Source organism: Pogona vitticeps, chromosome 5, assembly GCF_051106095.1.
Source record: "Pogona vitticeps strain Pit_001003342236 chromosome 5, PviZW2.1, whole genome shotgun sequence".
NCBI lineage: Eukaryota > Metazoa > Chordata > Lepidosauria > Squamata > Agamidae > Pogona > Pogona vitticeps.
Genome location: NC_135787.1, coordinates 88,569,152 through 88,577,477, shown reverse-complemented (window position 1 = coordinate 88,577,477; position 8,326 = coordinate 88,569,152). Strand labels below are relative to the sequence as shown.

Below are 8,326 nucleotides of genomic sequence, written 5' to 3'. Positions count from 1 at the left end.
ATTCGAATAAGTCATTAATTCTATATATTCCAATTTGCTTCCATTCCTTAAATTGTACATATTTCTCTTTAGACTTAAAATCTGGGTGATCCATGAGGGGACATAAAGGGGATACATAGTTTTACTATGTTTTCTCCATATCCTTATTGTTTCAGAAATGAATGGGTTCTGTATTTGTTCTCCTTTTCCAATTTTTTTAATAGTATAAATATACTTGTTTACTATGTCCATTTTCATTTCACTTTCCATTTTGACCCAATCAGAATTTTTACAAGTCTCGGCAATTTGTATAAATTTAATAATTTGGTTTATTTGCAAGGCTTCATAATATTTTTGGAGCTGTGGTATCCCTAATCCCCCCCTTTGACCCTGTCTATATTTGACACTATTTATAAATCTTATCTTCTTTCCCCTTCCTGCAATAAAACTTTCTAGCTTTCCTTGCCATAATTTTAATTTTTTTGTATCTGGCTGTAATGGGATATTTTGGAATAAAAAAAGAATTTTTGGTAATATATAAGATTTAATCAGAGCAATTCTCCCCAGCATTGATAGGTTCAAATTGACCCACTTTATCATTTTTTCTTTTGCGAATTTAAATAGTTTTTTATAATTTCTGTAGATTAATTGATTAAGATTTTTTGTTACCTAAGTATTTTGTTCCTAAGTATTTAAAACTTGAATAGCATATCTCTAATTGAGAGGCTTTTCTAATTTCATTTTGTTCCCTAATACAAATATTTAAACATAATAATTTAGATTTTTGGAAATTAATTTTTAAACCTGTATATTGACTATATTCCTCCAATATTTCTTTTAAATGTTCTGGGTCTTCCAAAAAAAGGAGCATATCATCTGCATATAAGTTTATTTTGTGTTGTCTATTTTTTGTGGACAGTCCTCTAATATTTTCACTTTCTCTTATTTTTGTCGCCAGAGGCTCTATTGTTAATGCAAATAGGATTGGAGACAAGGGATCACCTTGTCTAGTTCCCCTAAACAGTGTAAATTTTTTCGATTCTAATCCATTAATAAGTACCGTAGCACCTGCCCCTGTGTATAATTCCTTCAATACTAATAAAATTTTTACCCATATTCATTTTTTCCAACAGGTCAAACATGAATTTCCATTCCACTCGGTCAAAGGCCTTAAGGGCATCCAGTGAGAGTATTGCTATCTTCTTTTTTTCTTTATTGGCTGTATATATAATATTCAGTACTCTCCAGATAGCATCACGCATTTGTCTTCCTGGCATAAACCCATATTGATCTGTATGAACATATTTAGTTACAAAACTACTTAATCTTTGTGCCAATATTGTTGAAAATATTTTTTGATCTTGATTTTGCAATGTTATAGGTCTGTAAGACGAAGGAAACATTGGATCTTTTTCTGGTTTCAATATGGTTATTATTCTGGCGGTGTGCCATGACTGGTATTTTGTCACCTCCCAAAATTGAGTTAAATAGCTTTAGAAGATGTTCTATGACATCTTCTTCCCATGCTTTATAAAAATCAGCTGTGAATCCATCACAGCCTGGTGCTTTTCCTTTCTTAAGTTTTTTGATAACTGAATGTATCTCATTTTTTGTTATTGGGCTATTTAAATAGTCTTTATGTTCCTCTAAAATTTGGCTTATTGGTAATGTTTGTATAAATTTCTTAGTATTTATGTCCGGTGTTACTTCTGATTTATATACCGTATTTTTCGCTCCATAAGACACACTTTTTCTCCCCAAAAAGGTGGGAGGGAAAGTACATGCGTCTTATGGAGTGAATGCAATAACCCAGGGTTCAGCCACCACCACCCAAAAGCCTCCCACTGCCATGCCAGGAGGCCTCTGAACTGGCAGCAGAGACTGCTTGCTGTTCAGACCTCAGCATTCTGCACTGCTGGCTTTCCAAGATCTGCTCCCTGCAGCTCAACTGGAAAACCAGCAAGGCAAACAGGCCTGTGGCAGCAAGCAATGCAAACAGCCAAGAACCAAAGGGGAAAGAGTGATTCTATAAAAACCAGGGGAAACCAGAAACACAGTCCCCCATTTAGGCAGTTGATTTCCCCCCATTTGGGGAAATCACAGGGATCAGCTCATCTGAAGTGCAATAGATAAGCCTTACCCTGGGAAAACCACTCTTACAAGAATGGTATCTTCCCTGCCAGGTCTGAGTTTGAATGGCCCCTAAGCCTCCTGGCCCTTTGTGTGCCCTGCCCTCAAAAGGCATGGTGACTGCCTGGCTGCACCTCCTGATCAGAACAGGGTTGCACAGCCCCAGTGCTGAAAGAGGCCAGGAGAGCTCCTCAGTGTTTTGGGGTGCCCCACAGGACCCCCATCAGGGGCTAGATGTTCCTCCCACAATCCTCCAGTGCACATATATTAGCATACCTAATATGTGGGGAAGGTGGGGAAAGTAGGGGAAATCGAAACTTTCAGTTAGTGAAGAGGCTGCTTGTCTGTTTCCTTGCTAGTCCAAGCAGTTAGAGAGCTGCTTGTTTTTCTTTAAAGGCTTCTTGTTTTGAGTTAAAACCTGTTTGGATTAAAAGGTGCTCCGTTTGAGTTGAAACCTGATTGCCTGGGAAGCGGCTGATCAGCAGTTAGGTGGGGAAAGGGCAGGAATGGAGAAGAGCACAAAATGGCTGCTGTCTGCAGGCTGCCTGCTGGCATTTAGCTGTTTGGGGCTCTTTTTTTGGCTGTTCTGGGGTCTACCAAGGCACTGTGAAGAGCCAGGCTCAGTCTACAGTACCTGGTAAGTGAATTTCTTTTAGGTTTTTTAAAGTTTCTGACCTTTTTCAATGTATTTCTATGGGAAATTTGGATTCAACTGGCAAACTTTTCAACTAGTTCTGGGCATCTAATAGAGAATGTATTTCCAAAGGGTGTTGCAGCAAGGAAACTAACTGTGCCTCGTGACTTCTAACTGGATTACAGTACCTGCTTCCTGATTTCAGTTACTATAGTTTGTATTCAGTTTTTTTGGCTGGTCAAGAACATTGTTCCTGGCTTTGTGTGTTGTGCCTTGCATGCTATAAATGTTCAATTATGTCAGAAAATGGAGATTTGGTCTTATGCTGAGCATGTGCTACTGCTGGTGAATGGGATCAGGTTAAGCTTTGTGTTGCTGTTCTTTTGCATAACCTAAAGTAAATAAGGAAAACCAACTGTTAAATAGTTTAATTCCACTATTTATCCTCCACACAACTAAAAGGGACTTCTCAATGCAGTGCCCAATCAGACAAACCATTTCTAATTTAATATAGGATTGAGCTGTAGATGGGCAGAGTTGCACAACAATCTCATCTGTCATTTCTATAAGCATGGGGAGGAGGTGGATAAAAGGAAATGTAAAATATAGGTAGCGTGGTATAGGTCTTATCACTGGCTGATAATGGTCTATATGTACTTGAATTAAATTTATGGTACATGAGTACACAAAGCTTTAAGTCTCTCCATTTGTTAATGACAGTGGTAATGGTTCTTAATGCCACTGTTGACTGCTGTTCACTTTACATGGTTCAAATGTTATTCTGTTATAGTGTATTAAATATTTTATTACACTATTTGGTTCAGAATATATTTTCCCTGTTTAACCCCTCTAAAAATTATGTGCATCTTAAGATCCGGAGCGTCTTATGGAACAAAAAATACGGTAAATCTTTATAATATTCCATGAATGTAGAGAGTATTTGTTGCTGTGAATTTACCATTAATCCTTCTTTCGTTTTTAATGAAACAATTGTTCTTTTTGCTGCCCTCTTTTTAACTGCATATGATAGCAGTTTAGTGTTTTAATTTCCATGTTCATAATATTCTCTCTTTAAATAATTCATAGCTGTATGAACCTTTGCAGTATCCAAAGCTTCTAACTCTGCTCTAGTTTTTGTTAATTCATTAAGTATGTTCTTGGTTCCTAATTGTTTATGTTGTTCTGATAATTTTTTTATTTTACTTTCTAATTGTTCTTGGAGCTTATTTCGTTCTTTCTTTATTCTAGAGGTTTCCATAATAAAAATTCCTCTTAGGTAGGCTTTTAGGGCATCCCATAGCAATGCTGATTTTATTTCTGCAGTATCATTTATTTCATAAAATTTTTTAATTTCTTTCTTTATTTTTCCAATAATTTCTATATTTAAAGACACATTAGGGCTCAATCTCCAAATTCTAGATTTACTCTTTACTTCAGTAACCCAAGAAAGTTTTAATGGTGCATGATCAGAGGCTATCTCAGGGGCGAACTGTATTTTGTCTAAATTTGGGGCCAAAGTCTCTGATATAAGAAAGTGATCAATTCTTGAATAGGTACAATATCTTTTAGAAAAATATGTATATTCTCTCACTTTAGGGTTTAAATACCTCCAGCCATCAATTAAACCTGATCTCTGTATTAACTTCTTAATTTTATTACCATCATTTGATACCTTTCTTTTTTTTTTTTTTGATGTTGCATCAATTTTGTTTAAAATACAATTTGTGTTTCCGCCTAGGATAATTTCTCCCCAGGCAAATTCTTTCACCTTTCTTAAAAAACTCTGCATAAAATTTGCTTGACCTCTATTGGGGACATAATAAGAACCAATAGTTAATAATTTGTCTTCCAATTTTCCTTTTACTATAACATATCTGCCTTCAGGGTCTCCCATATAATCAATCACTTCAAATTTTGAGTTCTTCATAAAGATTATTGCCACCCCTCTAGCCTTATTCATTCCATTTGCTATATATTCTTCACCTCTCATTGGATGCTTAATTATCCCTTTCTTGTTCTTATTTTGATGAGTCTTCTGTAACAACAACACATCTACTCCTAATTTTTGGATAGTCTTAATGATTCTATATCTTTTCACTGGTGATCCGATCCCATTCACATTATAAGATAAGATTAGAAGATTATCTAACATTACAGACATACATTCTATATGCTTTCTTTACAAATATATTCTTTATCAAAATTTGTCTAATAGATTTTATATATGTTGTGGTATACAGTCTATATTCATATTTTATTAAGCCAGATTGTCTACTTCGTTCTAATTTTCTTTTCATTGTCACCCATTTACCTATACCTAATTCCCTCACACCCTTTTCCCCCTCCCTCACCCTGTTCCAACAGTGGTTATTGAGAACAAGTCCCCAGCTCTTGTTTGAGCTGTACCCTGTGGAACTATAGGGAGCCAGAAAATTCAACATTTTCTGTAAAAGGTCAGATCTTTCCCCATGCCCGCTCTGACCCCCTTATGTATACATATATTAATGTAACAGATTACAACAGATTACAACTTATCTATGTTTCTTTGTAACTATTATATCTCTTATCAATGCATTAAAGTGTTTTAAACATATATTCTAAACATTCTTAAATATATATACTTCTTATCTAAAATTCTAAGGTTCCTTTCTATCGTACATATTTATCTTAAATAGTATTTTATATTATTTTACCATCATATAAGCGTGAACTATAACAATACAATACACTAGCTTGTTTTATATTTTTAAATGAGTTATTGGAGTTTTATGATAGCTAGAAGTCTATATATATATATATATATATATATATATATATATATAAATCCTTCCGGCTCTTTTACTAAGTTCTGGGAGTAACATAATTATCTTCAGCGACAGATAAACTCCCCTTTAATGACCTTGAAAGTGCAGCTGTATAACTTATTTCGCCTTTCTCTTCCACCGCAGCTGCATTTTTTCGATGTGATCTGCTTGATTTCTCTGTTCGTCTATAGTCTGTTCTCCTGGAAAGGAAACATTCAAATCTTCAAATAGACGCTGCAATTCCTCAATATTTGTTGCTGTTCTCCGTTTATTTCCCATCATAACTGAACGGATAGAGCCATTTGTAGATTGATTTCCTCTCCCGAAGGGCTTGTGTGTAACTCCTCCACTGTCTGCGTTTAGATATTGTCTCTGCAGCAAGATCTTGAAAAAGTTCAACCTTTTCTCCCTCGTATCTTAACTCCTGCAGTTTGTTCAAAGCACGGAAGAAATCTGTCTTTATTGTAAATGAGACGAATCTCACCAGTATGTCCCTTCTCCAGTTCTTTGATCTTTTCCCTACCCGATGAGCTATATCCAAATCCTTGGGAGTGATTTCGAGGTCTGGGCAAAGTTCTTGAATCCATTTTAAGATTATTTGTTTTAAGTCCTCCCCTCCTGTTTCAGATTCCTTGAAATGTCTCAGACGGATATTATAACATCTCCCCCGATTCTCCTGCTCTGTGAGTTTGTTTGTTAATTGCTGCACCTGCCTTTCTAATAATTCATTTTTTGTTTGCAAATTCTGTGCCAGCTCAAATGCCGTATCTGCTGTTTCTTGTATTTTGCTAATATTAGACTTGACCTCCATTAAAGTTCGTTCTAGAGGTGCAATTACTCCCTTCATATCACTTTGTAGATCTTTTCTTGTTTCATTAGCTGCCTCATCTCATCCTTATCTTTATTAGCTTTTTCTCGCCCTCATCCCTTCGCCTAACCCGTCACCTCACTTTCGCTATCAGAACCCGATGAGCTGGATGGCTTTTCATCTTCATCTGAGGAGACTGCGGCTTCAACAGGGACTCCCTTTGATGTCTTCTTTTTTGTCTTCCCCATATCTAGGCAGCTTAGAATATTTTAGCTCTCAGTTTATAAACATTCACACTTAATTGCTTATTTTCTCAGGGCTTTGAGCGGAGCTGATCTTCTATGCAGCCATCTTTGTTGGCTTGCAGACCACGCCCCCCGTTCAAATTAGCAATTAACTGAGAGAAAAACCAAGATAAAAATCATGAGTTTTGGAGTCTGCCAAGACAAACAAAACTCAGACAATTAGTGCACTCAAGCAGCATATCTGTGGCCTACAAAAGAATCCTTGCAGGTTTACTGCTCAAGAGACCAAACATAAGATTTTAAGAATTATTGTTTATTAGAAAAATAAAGTATTTAGAGATATTCATTTTGTTGCAAAGCATAGCATTCAAGTACATTTCCATAAATCAAAGCAGTTAGAACTACAGTGGTGCCTCACTAGACAGTTACCCCGCATGACAATTTTTGTGCTAGACATTGACTTTTTGCTATCACTATAGCGATTCGCAAAACAGTGATTCCTATGGGGGAATTTCGCTGGACAGTGTTTGGTCCCTGTCAGAGTATTGTAATTTTGTAGGCCTAAACCTGGATTAAATATATTAATCAGCTTCCATAATGAACAGATGTGTGACTGCTGAGTCACTGTGACAGAGAAGAGGATGATACAATGTCTGAAGAAGAGATAACACCCAGGTGGAAAAGATGATGTAATGTGTCCAGTGATTGGACAGAAGCTCTGTAAATGTATATAAGAGAACAGTGTGTATATAATGTATTCTTCTCCTTCTATCACTTGCTGCTATCCTCTATGCTAGTTTGTCTGATGATTGCCTGCTACGCCGAAGTGCTGCCGGTCTGTATATTTGTATATTTTGTATAATACACGTGTCTTGCTATAGAAGAAGAACGTGTCTGTGTCTTCAATCAATTAACTCTGCATATTTTCGTGGCGCGAACCAGACAGAGGTCATGGGCCCAGCAACGTGCGCTGCGCAAGCCATTTAAAGTCAAGACGGTTAGATGAAGGAAGAGAGAGAAAGTGATGCAGAAGACTTGGGAGAAGACAGTTCGTCTGTTAGCCCAGGAGGGGAAAGGAAACAGAGAACTGGAAGAGAAGGCAGAATGGTGTTGAGTGCAGGAGGCATAGGAGGATTAGTAATTAACAGGCTAAATGACAGAAATTATAAGACATGGGCAGTAAAAGCTGAAATGCTGTTGAAAAGAGAAGGATTATGGTCATTTGTGACTAATCCACCAGCGTAGTTTGATGAGGAACAAGACAGAGAGCACGAAAAGGCTCTTAGTTCTCTAATTTTGTCAATTGAGGATGATCAGTTAATACATGTGCAAGGACTAGCCACAGTCAAGGCAGTCTGGGACCGGCTAAGGAACATTTACCTAAGAGAGACAGCTGGTATGAAGATTTCATTGACCAGAAGGCTCTATAAGTGCAAAATGAAGCCTGGTGAGTGCGTATCAAAGGACCTTCAAGTAATGAAAGGACTATTTAATGAACTGGAGTTAATGAACATTCATTTTACAGAAGAGCATAAGGTTTCCCTGATTTTGAGCAGCCTGCCCAATAAATGTGACATGCTTATTACAAGTCTTGAAAATTTACCTGACACGCAATTAACCTTGGAATATATCACAAGCAGACTTGCAGGAGCAGGATTGTTGGAATGAGAGGTCCCATAGTGCCGAGAGATGCCAAGTGAAAGCTGACCGAGAGAGACGGAATCCA

The 8,326-nt window shown here is 36.8% G+C and overlaps 1 pseudogene; it reads right to left on the bottom strand.

Annotated features, from left to right (window-relative positions):
• Positions 1–2,015: 2,015 nt before the first annotated feature.
• On the bottom strand, positions 2,016–2,170 carry LOC140707886 (U1 spliceosomal RNA; annotated as a pseudogene).
• Positions 2,171–8,326: the final 6,156 nt, after the last annotated feature.